The sequence below is a fragment of the Cryptomeria japonica genome, unplaced genomic scaffold (genome assembly GCF_030272615.1).
Source record: "Cryptomeria japonica unplaced genomic scaffold, Sugi_1.0 HiC_scaffold_349, whole genome shotgun sequence".
Lineage (NCBI taxonomy): Eukaryota > Viridiplantae > Streptophyta > Pinopsida > Cupressales > Cupressaceae > Cryptomeria > Cryptomeria japonica.
In genome coordinates this window covers 87,501-103,372 of record NW_026729171.1, presented here as the reverse complement: position 1 = coordinate 103,372, position 15,872 = coordinate 87,501, and the positions used below count along the sequence as shown (strand labels likewise).

The 15,872-nt window shown below is 63.8% G+C and overlaps 3 non-coding genes across 3 annotated transcripts; all 3 read left to right on the top strand.

The window, feature by feature from the left end:
- Window positions 1-907: 907 nt before the first annotated feature.
- Window positions 908-1,026, top strand: LOC131870808 (5S ribosomal RNA). The gene has a single exon (XR_009369110.1). It is a non-coding gene; the product is annotated as a 5S ribosomal RNA (ribosomal RNA).
- A 5,915-nt stretch (window positions 1,027-6,941) lies between these two features.
- LOC131870807 (5S ribosomal RNA) lies at window positions 6,942-7,060 on the top strand. The gene has a single exon (XR_009369109.1). It is a non-coding gene; the product is annotated as a 5S ribosomal RNA (ribosomal RNA).
- A 5,915-nt stretch (window positions 7,061-12,975) lies between these two features.
- On the top strand, window positions 12,976-13,094 carry LOC131870806 (5S ribosomal RNA). The gene has a single exon (XR_009369108.1). It is a non-coding gene; the product is annotated as a 5S ribosomal RNA (ribosomal RNA).
- Window positions 13,095-15,872: the final 2,778 nt, after the last annotated feature.

Below are 15,872 nucleotides of genomic sequence, written 5' to 3'. Positions count from 1 at the left end.
GAGTGCCAATGTGGGTTCCAAGGTGCCAGGGTCAGGGTGAGTGCCAATGTGGGTTCAAAGGTGCTAAGTTGGGTGCGAGGTTGGGTGCGAGGGTGGGTGGGTGCCAAGGTGTGCTAGGTGGAAGCCCGGGTGGGTCGGCATCCCATGGGTGTCGAGTTGGGTGCCTGATGGGTGCTTCTTGTCAAGTTTTAGTCGTCGGGACTCATTTCGAGCCTTAGAGGTCGTTTCTTGTCCGGTTGCCCTGTCTTCGACCTGGGAACCCAATTTTGGTCCTCGGGTCCCATTTTTTTTTGTCTCGCATCCCACTTTTGGCCTGTGGCCTTTTCGGGGTCGATTCTCGTTTTGGGCATCAGAGCATGTTTCTTCTCCTAAAACCCAATATTTGTTTATTAAGTCTCGGAACACATTTTTGTTCTCGTGGACCCATCATGGGTCTTGGAACGCATTTGTGGTCCTTGGGTCCCATTTTGCATCCCGAAACTTGTGTTTTGGTGCTTGATCCCTATTTTGGGTGCCCACCTTGCACCAAGTGCGCACCCGGGGCAAACCGAGCGCCTTGGTGCACCGGGGCAAGATCGAGCGTGCACCCGAGGCGCCCCGAACATGCACCAAGGTGCACTCGGCCCACATGTGAGCGCAGGTCGTTGCGCCCGAGGTGGTGTGTGGGCACCGCGTTGCAGACGGGACACTGCACGCACACGACGCCCCGTCCAGGTGCACGCACGTAGGCCGGGCCGGGTGCACACCCGACGCCCTAGCAAGGTGCGCGCACCCGGGCAGGGCTCACACTTGGCGAACGGGGCGCACTTCGCGAGGGAGGGTGTGCACCTCGACGGGGGTGGGTGGCCGGGGTGGATTCGCACGTGGGTCGCGGTTTGCTAAGTACACACTGCGACAAGCTCATAACGGGTGCGATCATACCAGCGTTAGTGCACCGGATCCCATCAGAACTCCGCAGTTAAGCGCGCTTGGGCCGGAGTAGTACTGGGATGGGTGACCTCCCGGGAAGTCCCGGTGTTGCACCCTTTCTTAGTTTTTCGCCGGGCGTCGCAATGCTATTTGAATAAACCTTTTGCCCGTTTGCGTTCTCGTCGGGGCCGGGCCGGGCCGGGGTGCGCTGCCCGCACTACCGCGCGCGCGGGGGCGACACCGAGCGCGCACCCGAGGCGCCCCGAGCACACAGGCCACGGTGCAACCCGGGCGTTGTGCGCGCACCCCGGTGCGCCCGAGGTGCTGCGCGCGCACCCAGGTGAAATCGGTGTGCACCTCGGCCAGTGCGCGCTCGGTCGAGTCGCGCACGTTGGCCAAGGTGCACGGTGATGTTTCTTACTCTAAGGTTCCGCACCAGACGCCCGGGACAGGTGAGCGAAGCTGGGCGGGGCCGGGTGCGCGGCCGGGGCAGGTGCACGCAGCTGGAGAGAGCTTTGGAGCACACCAGAGGTGCGCACCTTGGAGCACACTTCGGAGCGCACCAATGATGCGCTCCATTCAAAAGTTTCCTGAAAAGGCAAAAAAAGTTGAGATTATAGAATTTCCCACTTGAGAGATTGTAAAAAAAAAAAATTTAAAATGAAGGAAACGCGGGTGCCAAGGTGTGCGCGCCCGGGTGCGCAGCCCAGCCAAGGTGTGCGCACCAAGGCGCCCACCCTGGCGAAGGTGCACGCAAGGTGCGCACCCGAGGCAAACCGGACAATTAACCCAACTTTCGACTTCGCGCGCACCTGCGCACCTTGGAGCGCACTTCGGAGCGCTCCTTGGTGCGCACCAATCTTGGGCACCTCGGAGTGCACCATGGCGCCCACCAAGGTGCGCACCCGGGGCAAACCGAGCTCCGACTTCGTGCGCACCTTGGAGCGCACGAAAGGTGCGCACCATGGCGCCCACCAAGGTGCGCAGCCCAGCCAAGGCGTGCGCATCAAGGTGCGCACCCTGGCGAAGGTGCGCACCCGGGGCAAACCGAGCTCCGACTTCGTGCGCACCTTGGAGCGCACAAAGGGTGCGCAACCCAGCCAAGGTGTGCGCACCCCGGGCAAACCGAGCTCCGAATCGTGCGCACCTTGGAGCACACTTCGGAGCCCTCCTTGGTGCGCACCGATGTTGCGCACCTCGGAGCGCACCCGGGGAAAACAATGCAATTAACCCGACTTTCGACTTCGTGGGCACCTCGGAGCGCTCTCGGGTTCGCACCTCGGAGCACACCGAGGTGCGCACCTTTGATGCGCTGCCTTCACCAATTTCCAGAAAAGGCAAGAAAACATTGAGAAGGTGTGCGCACCGAGGTGCCCACCCTGGCGAAGGTGCACGCGAGGTGCGCACCCGGGGCAAACCGGGCTCCGACTTCGTGCACGCCATGCTGCGCACCTTGGAGGGCCATGGTGCGCACCTTGGAGCACACTTCGGAGCGCTCAATGGTGCCCAACCCAGCCAAGGTGCCCACCGCGGCGAAGGTGCACGCGAGGTGCGCACCCGGGGCAAACCGGGCTCCGACTTCGTGCACGCCGCACCTTGGAGCACACTTCGGAGCGCTCCTTGGTGCGCACCAGGGCGCGCAACCCAGCCGAGGTGCCCACCCCGGCGAAGGTGCACGCGGGGTGCGCACCCGGGGCAAACCGGGCTCCGACTTCGTGCACGCCATGGTGCCCACCGCGGCGAAGGTGCACGCGAGGTGCGCACCCGGGGCAAACCGGGCTCCGACTTCGTGCACGCCGCACCTTGGAGCACACTTCGGAGCGCTCCTTGGTGCGCACCAGGGCGCGCAACCCAGCCGAGGTGCCCACCCCGGCGAAGGTGCACGCGAGGTGCGCACCCGGGGCAAACCGGGCTCCGACTTCGTGCACGCCATGGTGCCCACCGCGGCGAAGGTGCACGCGAGGTGCGCACCCGGGGCAAACCGGGCTCCGACTTCGTGCACGCCGCACCTTGGAGCACACTTCGGAGCGCTCCTTGGTGCGCACCATGGTGCCCACCAGGGCGCGCAACCCCGCCGAAGGTGCACGCGAGGTGCGCACCCGGGGCAAACCGGGCTCCGACTTCGTGCACGCCGCACCTTGGAGCACACTTCGGAGCGCTCCTTGGTGCGCACCAGGGCGCGCAACCCCGCCGAAGGTGCACGCGAGGTGCGCACCCGGGGCAAACCGGGCTCCGACTTCGTGCACGCCATGGTGCGCACCAGGGTGCCCACCGCGGCGAAGGTGCGCACCCGGGGCAAACCGGGCTCCGACTTCGTGCACGCCGCACCTTGGAGCACACTTCGGAGCGCTCCTTGGTGCGCACCAGGGCGCGCAACCCAGCCGAGGTGCCCACCCCGGCGAAGGTGCACGCGAGGTGCGCACCCGGGGCAAACCGGGCTCCGACTTCGTGCACGCCATGGTGCCCACCGCGGCGAAGGTGCGCACCCGGGGCAAACCGGGCTAGGACTTCGTGCACGCCGCACCTTGGAGCACACTTCGGAGCGCTCCTTGGTGCGCACCATGGTGCCCACCAGGCCGCGCAACCCAGCCAAGGTGTGCGCACCAAGGTGCACGCGAGGTGCGCACCCGGGGCAAACCGGGGTCCGGCTTCGTGCACGCCGCACCTTGGAGCACACATCGGGGCGCTCCCGGGTTCGCACCGGCGTTGCGCACCGTGGTGGGCACCTCGGAGCGCACCGTGGTGGGCACCTCGGAGCACACCAAGGTGGGCAGCGAGGTGCGCACCTTTGATGCGATGCCTTCACTAATTTCCATAAAAGGCAAAAAAAAACGAGATTTTAAAATTTCCGTTTTGAAAGATAGTGAGAAAAAGGGAATGCTGGTGCCATCTTGAGCCCGCCCTGGTGCGCAGCCCAGCCAAGGTGTGCGCACCAAGGTGCCCACCCTGGCGAAGGTGCGCGCCCGGGCAATTAACCCAACTTCCAACTTCGCGCGCGCCAGGGTGGGAGCGCACCCAACAACCGGGCCTGGGAAGAGCCAATGCGAGAAACCCCACCAAACGCTCTGACAAAAAAAGAGGGGGCGCTCCAGTAACCCCGCTTCGGAGCGCACCCTGGGCAAACCCAGCCAGGGTGCCCACCCCGGCCAAGGTGCAGGCGAGGTGCGCACCCGGGGCAAACCGGGCTCCGACAACGTGCACGCCGCACCTTGGAGCACACTTCGTAGCGCTCCCGGGTGCGCACCTCAGAGCACACCAAGGTGGGCAGCGAGGTGCGCACCTTTGATGCGCTGCCTTCACTAATTTCCAGAAAAGGCAAAAAAAAGAGGAGATTTTAAAATTTCCGTTTTGAAAGATAGTGAAAAAAACGGAACGCGGGTGCCATCTTGAGCCCGCCCTGGTGCACAGCCCAGGTAAGGTGCCCACCCTGGCAAAGGTGCGCACCCGGGCAATTAACCCTACTTCCGACTTCGTGCGCGCCAGGGTGGCAACCGGGCCTGGGAAGAGCCAATGCGAGAAACCCCACCAAACGCTCCGACAAAAAAAGAGGCGGCGCTCCAATAACCCCGCTTCGGAGCGCAGCCGGGGCAAACCCAGCCAAGGTGCCCACCCCGACGAAGGTGCACGCGAGGTGCGCACCCGGGGCAAACCGGGCTCCGACAACGTGCACGCAGCACCTTGGAGCACACTTCGAAGCACTCCCGGGTGCCCACCGGCGTTGCGCACCGTGGTGGGCAGCGAGGTGCGCACCTTTGATGCGCTGCCTTCACTAATTTCCAGAAAAGGCAAAAAAAAATGAGATTTTAAAATTTCCGTTTTGAAAGATAGTGAAAAAAACGGAACGCGGGTGCCATCTTGAGCCCGCCCTGGTGCGCAGCCCAGGCAAGGCATGCGCACCAAGGTGCCCACCCGCGGTGCACGCCCGGGGCAAACCGGGCTCCGACTTCGTGCAGGCCGCACCTTGGAGCACACTTCGGAGCGCTCCTTGGTGCGCACCATGGTGCCCACCAGGGCGCACCCGGGGCAAACCGGGCTCCGACTTCGTGCACGCCGCACCTTGGAGCACACATCGGAGCGCTCCCAGGTTCGCACCAGCGTTGCGCACCTTTGATGCGCTGCCTTCACTAATTTCCAGAAAAGGCAAAAAAAAACGATATTTTAAAATTTCCGTTCTGAAAGATAGTGAAAAAAACGGAACGCGGGTGCCATCTTGAGCCCTTCCTGGTGCGCAGCCCAGGCAAGTTGTGCGCACCAAGGTGCCCACCCTGGCGGAGGTGCGCGCCCGGGGCAAACCGGGCTCCGACTTCGTGCACTGCATGGTGCCCACCAAGGCGCGCAACCCAGCCAAGGTGCCCACCGCAGCGAAGGTGCACGCGAGGTGCGCACCCGAGGTGCACACCCGGGGCAAACCGAGCTCCGACTTCGTGCACGCCGCACCTTGGAGCACACTTCAGAGCGCTCCTTGGTGCGCACCAGGGCGCGCAACCCAGCCAAGGTGCTCACCCCGGCGAAGGTGCACGCGAGGTGCGCACCCGGGGCAAGCCGGGCTCGGACTTCGTGCACGCCGCACCTTGGAGCACACATCGGAGCGCTCCCGGGTTCGCACCAGCATTGCGCACCTTTGATGCGCTGCCTTCACTAATTTCCAGAAAAGGCAAAAAAAAAAAAAAAACGAGATTTTAAAATTTCCGTTTTGAAAGATAGTGAAAAAAACGGAACGCGGGTGCCATCTTGAGCCCGCCCTGGTGTGCAGCCCAGGCAAGTTGTGCGCACCAAGGCACCCACCCTGGCCAAGGTGGGTCACGGGGTGGGTCCTAGGGTGGGTAACGGGGTGGGTACTAAGGTGCGTGCCAAGGTGGGTCATGGGGTGGGTGCCAAGGTGGGCACCAGGGTGGGTGTGCACCAACCCTAGCCAGGGTAGGTCACGGGGTGGTTGTCGGGGTGGGCGTCAAGGAGCCAAGGTGGGTGGCAAGTAGCCAAGTTGCGTGCCAAGGTGGGTGTCGGGGTGGGTGCCAAGGATCCAAGGTGGGTGCCAAGGAACCAAGGTGGGTGTCTGGGTGGGTGCCGAGGTGGGAGCCAGGGTGGGTCCCAAGGTGAGTGCAAAGGTGGGTGCCAGGGTCAAGGTGAGTGCCAATGTGGGTTCCAAGGTGCCAGGGTCAGGGTGAGTGCCAATGTGGGTTCAAAGGTGCTAAGTTGGGTGCGAGGTTGGGTGCGAGGGTGGGTGGGTGCCAAGGTGTGCTAGGTGGAAGCCCGGGTGGGTCGGCATCCCATGGGTGTCGAGTTGGGTGCCTGATGGGTGCTTCTTGTCAAGTTTTAGTCGTCGGGACTCATTTCGAGCCTTAGAGGTCGTTTCTTGTCCGGTTGCCCTGTCTTCGACCTGGGAACCCAATTTTGGTCCTCGGGTCCCATTTTTTTTTGTCTCGCATCCCACTTTTGGCCTGTGGCCTTTTCGGGGTCGATTCTCGTTTTGGGCATCAGAGCATGTTTCTTCTCCTAAAACCCAATATTTGTTTATTAAGTCTCGGAACACATTTTTGTTCTCGTGGACCCATCATGGGTCTTGGAACGCATTTGTGGTCCTTGGGTCCCATTTTGCATCCCGAAACTTGTGTTTTGGTGCTTGATCCCTATTTTGGGTGCCCACCTTGCACCAAGTGCGCACCCGGGGCAAACCGAGCGCCTTGGTGCACCGGGGCAAGATCGAGCGTGCACCCGAGGCGCCCCGAACATGCACCAAGGTGCACTCGGCCCACATGTGAGCGCAGGTCGTTGCGCCCGAGGTGGTGTGTGGGCACCGCGTTGCAGACGGGACACTGCACGCACACGACGCCCCGTCCAGGTGCACGCACGTAGGCCGGGCCGGGTGCACACCCGACGCCCTAGCAAGGTGCGCGCACCCGGGCAGGGCTCACACTTGGCGAACGGGGCGCACTTCGCGAGGGAGGGTGTGCACCTCGACGGGGGTGGGTGGCCGGGGTGGATTCGCACGTGGGTCGCGGTTTGCTAAGTACACACTGCGACAAGCTCATAACGGGTGCGATCATACCAGCGTTAGTGCACCGGATCCCATCAGAACTCCGCAGTTAAGCGCGCTTGGGCCGGAGTAGTACTGGGATGGGTGACCTCCCGGGAAGTCCCGGTGTTGCACCCTTTCTTAGTTTTTCGCCGGGCGTCGCAATGCTATTTGAATAAACCTTTTGCCCGTTTGCGTTCTCGTCGGGGCCGGGCCGGGCCGGGGTGCGCTGCCCGCACTACCGCGCGCGCGGGGGCGACACCGAGCGCGCACCCGAGGCGCCCCGAGCACACAGGCCACGGTGCAACCCGGGCGTTGTGCGCGCACCCCGGTGCGCCCGAGGTGCTGCGCGCGCACCCAGGTGAAATCGGTGTGCACCTCGGCCAGTGCGCGCTCGGTCGAGTCGCGCACGTTGGCCAAGGTGCACGGTGATGTTTCTTACTCTAAGGTTCCGCACCAGACGCCCGGGACAGGTGAGCGAAGCTGGGCGGGGCCGGGTGCGCGGCCGGGGCAGGTGCACGCAGCTGGAGAGAGCTTTGGAGCACACCAGAGGTGCGCACCTTGGAGCACACTTCGGAGCGCACCAATGATGCGCTCCATTCAAAAGTTTCCTGAAAAGGCAAAAAAAGTTGAGATTATAGAATTTCCCACTTGAGAGATTGTAAAAAAAAAAAATTTAAAATGAAGGAAACGCGGGTGCCAAGGTGTGCGCGCCCGGGTGCGCAGCCCAGCCAAGGTGTGCGCACCAAGGCGCCCACCCTGGCGAAGGTGCACGCAAGGTGCGCACCCGAGGCAAACCGGACAATTAACCCAACTTTCGACTTCGCGCGCACCTGCGCACCTTGGAGCGCACTTCGGAGCGCTCCTTGGTGCGCACCAATCTTGGGCACCTCGGAGTGCACCATGGCGCCCACCAAGGTGCGCACCCGGGGCAAACCGAGCTCCGACTTCGTGCGCACCTTGGAGCGCACGAAAGGTGCGCACCATGGCGCCCACCAAGGTGCGCAGCCCAGCCAAGGCGTGCGCATCAAGGTGCGCACCCTGGCGAAGGTGCGCACCCGGGGCAAACCGAGCTCCGACTTCGTGCGCACCTTGGAGCGCACAAAGGGTGCGCAACCCAGCCAAGGTGTGCGCACCCCGGGCAAACCGAGCTCCGAATCGTGCGCACCTTGGAGCACACTTCGGAGCCCTCCTTGGTGCGCACCGATGTTGCGCACCTCGGAGCGCACCCGGGGAAAACAATGCAATTAACCCGACTTTCGACTTCGTGGGCACCTCGGAGCGCTCTCGGGTTCGCACCTCGGAGCACACCGAGGTGCGCACCTTTGATGCGCTGCCTTCACCAATTTCCAGAAAAGGCAAGAAAACATTGAGAAGGTGTGCGCAACGAGGTGCCCACCCTGGCGAAGGTGCACGCGAGGTGCGCACCCGGGGCAAACCGGGCTCCGACTTCGTGCACGCCATGCTGCGCACCTTGGAGGGCCATGGTGCGCACCTTGGAGCACACTTCGGAGCGCTCAATGGTGCCCAACCCAGCCAAGGTGCCCACCGCGGCGAAGGTGCACGCGAGGTGCGCACCCGGGGCAAACCGGGCTCCGACTTCGTGCACGCCGCACCTTGGAGCACACTTCGGAGCGCTCCTTGGTGCGCACCAGGGCGCGCAACCCAGCCGAGGTGCCCACCCCGGCGAAGGTGCACGCGGGGTGCGCACCCGGGGCAAACCGGGCTCCGACTTCGTGCACGCCATGGTGCCCACCGCGGCGAAGGTGCACGCGAGGTGCGCACCCGGGGCAAACCGGGCTCCGACTTCGTGCACGCCGCACCTTGGAGCACACTTCGGAGCGCTCCTTGGTGCGCACCAGGGCGCGCAACCCAGCCGAGGTGCCCACCCCGGCGAAGGTGCACGCGAGGTGCGCACCCGGGGCAAACCGGGCTCCGACTTCGTGCACGCCATGGTGCCCACCGCGGCGAAGGTGCACGCGAGGTGCGCACCCGGGGCAAACCGGGCTCCGACTTCGTGCACGCCGCACCTTGGAGCACACTTCGGAGCGCTCCTTGGTGCGCACCATGGTGCCCACCAGGGCGCGCAACCCCGCCGAAGGTGCACGCGAGGTGCGCACCCGGGGCAAACCGGGCTCCGACTTCGTGCACGCCGCACCTTGGAGCACACTTCGGAGCGCTCCTTGGTGCGCACCAGGGCGCGCAACCCCGCCGAAGGTGCACGCGAGGTGCGCACCCGGGGCAAACCGGGCTCCGACTTCGTGCACGCCATGGTGCGCACCAGGGTGCCCACCGCGGCGAAGGTGCGCACCCGGGGCAAACCGGGCTCCGACTTCGTGCACGCCGCACCTTGGAGCACACTTCGGAGCGCTCCTTGGTGCGCACCAGGGCGCGCAACCCAGCCGAGGTGCCCACCCCGGCGAAGGTGCACGCGAGGTGCGCACCCGGGGCAAACCGGGCTCCGACTTCGTGCACGCCATGGTGCCCACCGCGGCGAAGGTGCGCACCCGGGGCAAACCGGGCTAGGACTTCGTGCACGCCGCACCTTGGAGCACACTTCGGAGCGCTCCTTGGTGCGCACCATGGTGCCCACCAGGCCGCGCAACCCAGCCAAGGTGTGCGCACCAAGGTGCACGCGAGGTGCGCACCCGGGGCAAACCGGGGTCCGGCTTCGTGCACGCCGCACCTTGGAGCACACATCGGGGCGCTCCCGGGTTCGCACCGGCGTTGCGCACCGTGGTGGGCACCTCGGAGCGCACCGTGGTGGGCACCTCGGAGCACACCAAGGTGGGCAGCGAGGTGCGCACCTTTGATGCGATGCCTTCACTAATTTCCATAAAAGGCAAAAAAAAACGAGATTTTAAAATTTCCGTTTTGAAAGATAGTGAGAAAAAGGGAATGCTGGTGCCATCTTGAGCCCGCCCTGGTGCGCAGCCCAGCCAAGGTGTGCGCACCAAGGTGCCCACCCTGGCGAAGGTGCGCGCCCGGGCAATTAACCCAACTTCCAACTTCGCGCGCGCCAGGGTGGGAGCGCACCCAACAACCGGGCCTGGGAAGAGCCAATGCGAGAAACCCCACCAAACGCTCTGACAAAAAAAGAGGGGGCGCTCCAGTAACCCCGCTTCGGAGCGCACCCTGGGCAAACCCAGCCAGGGTGCCCACCCCGGCCAAGGTGCAGGCGAGGTGCGCACCCGGGGCAAACCGGGCTCCGACAACGTGCACGCCGCACCTTGGAGCACACTTCGTAGCGCTCCCGGGTGCGCACCTCAGAGCACACCAAGGTGGGCAGCGAGGTGCGCACCTTTGATGCGCTGCCTTCACTAATTTCCAGAAAAGGCAAAAAAAAGAGGAGATTTTAAAATTTCCGTTTTGAAAGATAGTGAAAAAAACGGAACGCGGGTGCCATCTTGAGCCCGCCCTGGTGCACAGCCCAGGTAAGGTGCCCACCCTGGCAAAGGTGCGCACCCGGGCAATTAACCCTACTTCCGACTTCGTGCGCGCCAGGGTGGCAACCGGGCCTGGGAAGAGCCAATGCGAGAAACCCCACCAAACGCTCCGACAAAAAAAGAGGCGGCGCTCCAATAACCCCGCTTCGGAGCGCAGCCGGGGCAAACCCAGCCAAGGTGCCCACCCCAACGAAGGTGCACGCGAGGTGCGCACCCGGGGCAAACCGGGCTCCGACAACGTGCACGCAGCACCTTGGAGCACACTTCGAAGCACTCCCGGGTGCCCACCGGCGTTGCGCACCGTGGTGGGCAGCGAGGTGCGCACCTTTGATGCGCTGCCTTCACTAATTTCCAGAAAAGGCAAAAAAAAATGAGATTTTAAAATTTCCGTTTTGAAAGATAGTGAAAAAAACGGAACGCGGGTGCCATCTTGAGCCCGCCCTGGTGCGCAGCCCAGGCAAGGCATGCGCACCAAGGTGCCCACCCGCGGTGCACGCCCGGGGCAAACCGGGCTCCGACTTCGTGCAGGCCGCACCTTGGAGCACACTTCGGAGCGCTCCTTGGTGCGCACCATGGTGCCCACCAGGGCGCACCCGGGGCAAACCGGGCTCCGACTTCGTGCACGCCGCACCTTGGAGCACACATCGGAGCGCTCCCAGGTTCGCACCAGCGTTGCGCACCTTTGATGCGCTGCCTTCACTAATTTCCAGAAAAGGCAAAAAAAAATGATATTTTAAAATTTCCGTTCTGAAAGATAGTGAAAAAAACGGAACGCGGGTGCCATCTTGAGCCCTTCCTGGTGCGCAGCCCAGGCAAGTTGTGCGCACCAAGGTGCCCACCCTGGCGGAGGTGCGCGCCCGGGGCAAACCGGGCTCCGACTTCGTGCACTGCATGGTGCCCACCAAGGCGCGCAACCCAGCCAAGGTGCCCACCGCAGCGAAGGTGCACGCGAGGTGCGCACCCGAGGTGCACACCCGGGGCAAACCGAGCTCCGACTTCGTGCACGCCGCACCTTGGAGCACACTTCAGAGCGCTCCTTGGTGCGCACCAGGGCGCGCAACCCAGCCAAGGTGCTCACCCCGGCGAAGGTGCACGCGAGGTGCGCACCCGGGGCAAGCCGGGCTCGGACTTCGTGCACGCCGCACCTTGGAGCACACATCGGAGCGCTCCCGGGTTCGCACCAGCATTGCGCACCTTTGATGCGCTGCCTTCACTAATTTCCAGAAAAGGCAAAAAAAAAAAAAAAACGAGATTTTAAAATTTCCGTTTTGAAAGATAGTGAAAAAAACGGAACGCGGGTGCCATCTTGAGCCCGCCCTGGTGTGCAGCCCAGGCAAGTTGTGCGCACCAAGGCACCCACCCTGGCCAAGGTGGGTCACGGGGTGGGTCCTAGGGTGGGTAACGGGGTGGGTACTAAGGTGCGTGCCAAGGTGGGTCATGGGGTGGGTGCCAAGGTGGGCACCAGGGTGGGTGTGCACCAACCCTAGCCAGGGTAGGTCACGGGGTGGTTGTCGGGGTGGGCGTCAAGGAGCCAAGGTGGGTGGCAAGTAGCCAAGTTGCGTGCCAAGGTGGGTGTCGGGGTGGGTGCCAAGGATCCAAGGTGGGTGCCAAGGAACCAAGGTGGGTGTCTGGGTGGGTGCCGAGGTGGGAGCCAGGGTGGGTCCCAAGGTGAGTGCAAAGGTGGGTGCCAGGGTCAAGGTGAGTGCCAATGTGGGTTCCAAGGTGCCAGGGTCAGGGTGAGTGCCAATGTGGGTTCAAAGGTGCTAAGTTGGGTGCGAGGTTGGGTGCGAGGGTGGGTGGGTGCCAAGGTGTGCTAGGTGGAAGCCCGGGTGGGTCGGCATCCCATGGGTGTCGAGTTGGGTGCCTGATGGGTGCTTCTTGTCAAGTTTTAGTCGTCGGGACTCATTTCGAGCCTTAGAGGTCGTTTCTTGTCCGGTTGCCCTGTCTTCGACCTGGGAACCCAATTTTGGTCCTCGGGTCCCATTTTTTTTTGTCTCGCATCCCACTTTTGGCCTGTGGCCTTTTCGGGGTCGATTCTCGTTTTGGGCATCAGAGCATGTTTCTTCTCCTAAAACCCAATATTTGTTTATTAAGTCTCGGAACACATTTTTGTTCTCGTGGACCCATCATGGGTCTTGGAACGCATTTGTGGTCCTTGGGTCCCATTTTGCATCCCGAAACTTGTGTTTTGGTGCTTGATCCCTATTTTGGGTGCCCACCTTGCACCAAGTGCGCACCCGGGGCAAACCGAGCGCCTTGGTGCACCGGGGCAAGATCGAGCGTGCACCCGAGGCGCCCCGAACATGCACCAAGGTGCACTCGGCCCACATGTGAGCGCAGGTCGTTGCGCCCGAGGTGGTGTGTGGGCACCGCGTTGCAGACGGGACACTGCACGCACACGACGCCCCGTCCAGGTGCACGCACGTAGGCCGGGCCGGGTGCACACCCGACGCCCTAGCAAGGTGCGCGCACCCGGGCAGGGCTCACACTTGGCGAACGGGGCGCACTTCGCGAGGGAGGGTGTGCACCTCGACGGGGGTGGGTGGCCGGGGTGGATTCGCACGTGGGTCGCGGTTTGCTAAGTACACACTGCGACAAGCTCATAACGGGTGCGATCATACCAGCGTTAGTGCACCGGATCCCATCAGAACTCCGCAGTTAAGCGCGCTTGGGCCGGAGTAGTACTGGGATGGGTGACCTCCCGGGAAGTCCCGGTGTTGCACCCTTTTTTAGTTTTTCGCCGGGCGTCGCAATGCTATTTGAATAAACCTTTTGCCCGTTTGCGTTCTCGTCGGGGCCGGGCCGGGCCGGGGTGCGCTGCCCGCACTACCGCGCGCGCGGGGGCGACACCGAGCGCGCACCCGAGGCGCCCCGAGCACACAGGCCACGGTGCAACCCGGGCGTTGTGCGCGCACCTCGGTGCGCCCGAGGTGCTGCGCGCGCACCCAGGTGAAATCGGTGTGCACCTCGGCCAGTGCGCGCTCGGTCGAGTCGCGCACGTTGGCCAAGGTGCACGGTGATGTTTCTTACTCTAAGGTTCCGCACCAGACGCCCGGGACAGGTGAGCGAAGCTGGGCGGGGCCGGGTGCGCGGCCGGGGCAGGTGCACGCAGCTGGAGAGAGCTTTGGAGCACACCAGAGGTGCGCACCTTGGAGCACACTTCGGAGCGCACCAATGATGCGCTCCATTCAAAAGTTTCCTGAAAAGGCAAAAAAAGTTGAGATTATAGAATTTCCCACTTGAGAGATTGTAAAAAAAAAAAATTTAAAATGAAGGAAACGCGGGTGCCAAGGTGTGCGCGCCCGGGTGCGCAGCCCAGCCAAGGTGTGCGCACCAAGGCGCCCACCCTGGCGAAGGTGCACGCAAGGTGCGCACCCGAGGCAAACCGGACAATTAACCCAACTTTCGACTTCGCGCGCACCTGCGCACCTTGGAGCGCACTTCGGAGCGCTCCTTGGTGCGCACCAATCTTGGGCACCTCGGAGTGCACCATGGCGCCCACCAAGGTGCGCACCCGGGGCAAACCGAGCTCCGACTTCGTGCGCACCTTGGAGCGCACGAAAGGTGCGCACCATGGCGCCCACCAAGGTGCGCAGCCCAGCCAAGGCGTGCGCATCAAGGTGCGCACCCTGGCGAAGGTGCGCACCCGGGGCAAACCGAGCTCCGACTTCGTGCGCACCTTGGAGCGCACAAAGGGTGCGCAACCCAGCCAAGGTGTGCGCACCCCGGGCAAACCGAGCTCCGAATCGTGCGCACCTTGGAGCACACTTCGGAGCCCTCCTTGGTGCGCACCGATGTTGCGCACCTCGGAGCGCACCCGGGGAAAACAATGCAATTAACCCGACTTTCGACTTCGTGGGCACCTCGGAGCGCTCTCGGGTTCGCACCTCGGAGCACACCGAGGTGCGCACCTTTGATGCGCTGCCTTCACCAATTTCCAGAAAAGGCAAGAAAACATTGAGAAGGTGTGCGCACCGAGGTGCCCACCCTGGCGAAGGTGCACGCGAGGTGCGCACCCGGGGCAAACCGGGCTCCGACTTCGTGCACGCCATGCTGCGCACCTTGGAGGGCCATGGTGCGCACCTTGGAGCACACTTCGGAGCGCTCAATGGTGCCCAACCCAGCCAAGGTGCCCACCGCGGCGAAGGTGCACGCGAGGTGCGCACCCGGGGCAAACCGGGCTCCGACTTCGTGCACGCCGCACCTTGGAGCACACTTCGGAGCGCTCCTTGGTGCGCACCAGGGCGCGCAACCCAGCCGAGGTGCCCACCCCGGCGAAGGTGCACGCGGGGTGCGCACCCGGGGCAAACCGGGCTCCGACTTCGTGCACGCCATGGTGCCCACCGCGCCAAGGTGCACGCGAGGTGCGCACCCGGGGCAAACCGGGCTCCGACTTCGTGCACGCCGCACCTTGGAGCACACTTCGGAGCGCTCCTTGGTGCGCACCAGGGCGCGCAACCCAGCCGAGGTGCCCACCCCGGCGAAGGTGCACGCGAGGTGCGCACCCGGGGCAAACCGGGCTCCGACTTCGTGCACGCCATGGTGCCCACCGCGGCGAAGGTGCACGCGAGGTGCGCACCCGGGGCAAACCGGGCTCCGACTTCGTGCACGCCGCACCTTGGAGCACACTTCGGAGCGCTCCTTGGTGCGCACCATGGTGCCCACCAGGGCGCGCAACCCCGCCGAAGGTGCACGCGAGGTGCGCACCCGGGGCAAACCGGGCTCCGACTTCGTGCACGCCGCACCTTGGAGCACACTTCGGAGCGCTCCTTGGTGCGCACCAGGGCGCGCAACCCCGCCGAAGGTGCACGCGAGGTGCGCACCCGGGGCAAACCGGGCTCCGACTTCGTGCACGCCATGGTGCGCACCAGGGTGCCCACCGCGGCGAAGGTGCGCACCCGGGGCAAACCGGGCTCCGACTTCGTGCACGCCGCACCTTGGAGCACACTTCGGAGCGCTCCTTGGTGCGCACCAGGGCGCGCAACCCAGCCGAGGTGCCCACCCCGGCGAAGGTGCACGCGAGGTGCGCACCCGGGGCAAACCGGGCTCCGACTTCGTGCACGCCATGGTGCCCACCGCGGCGAAGGTGCGCACCCGGGGCAAACCGGGCTAGGACTTCGTGCACGCCGCACCTTGGAGCACACTTCGGAGCGCTCCTTGGTGCGCACCATGGTGCCCACCAGGCCGCGCAACCCAGCCAAGGTGTGCGCACCAAGGTGCACGCGAGGTGCGCACCCGGGGCAAACCGGGGTCCGGCTTCGTGCACGCCGCACCTTGGAGCACACATCGGGGCGCTCCCGGGTTCGCACCGGCGTTGCGCACCGTGGTGGGCACCTCGGAGCGCACCGTGGTGGGCACCTCGGAGCACACCAAGGTGGGCAGCGAGGTGCGCACCTTTGATGCGATGCCTTCACTAATTTCCATAAAAGGCAAAAAAAAACGAGATTTTAAAATTTCCGTTTTGAAAGATAGTGAGAAAAAGGGAATGCTGGTGCCATCTTGAG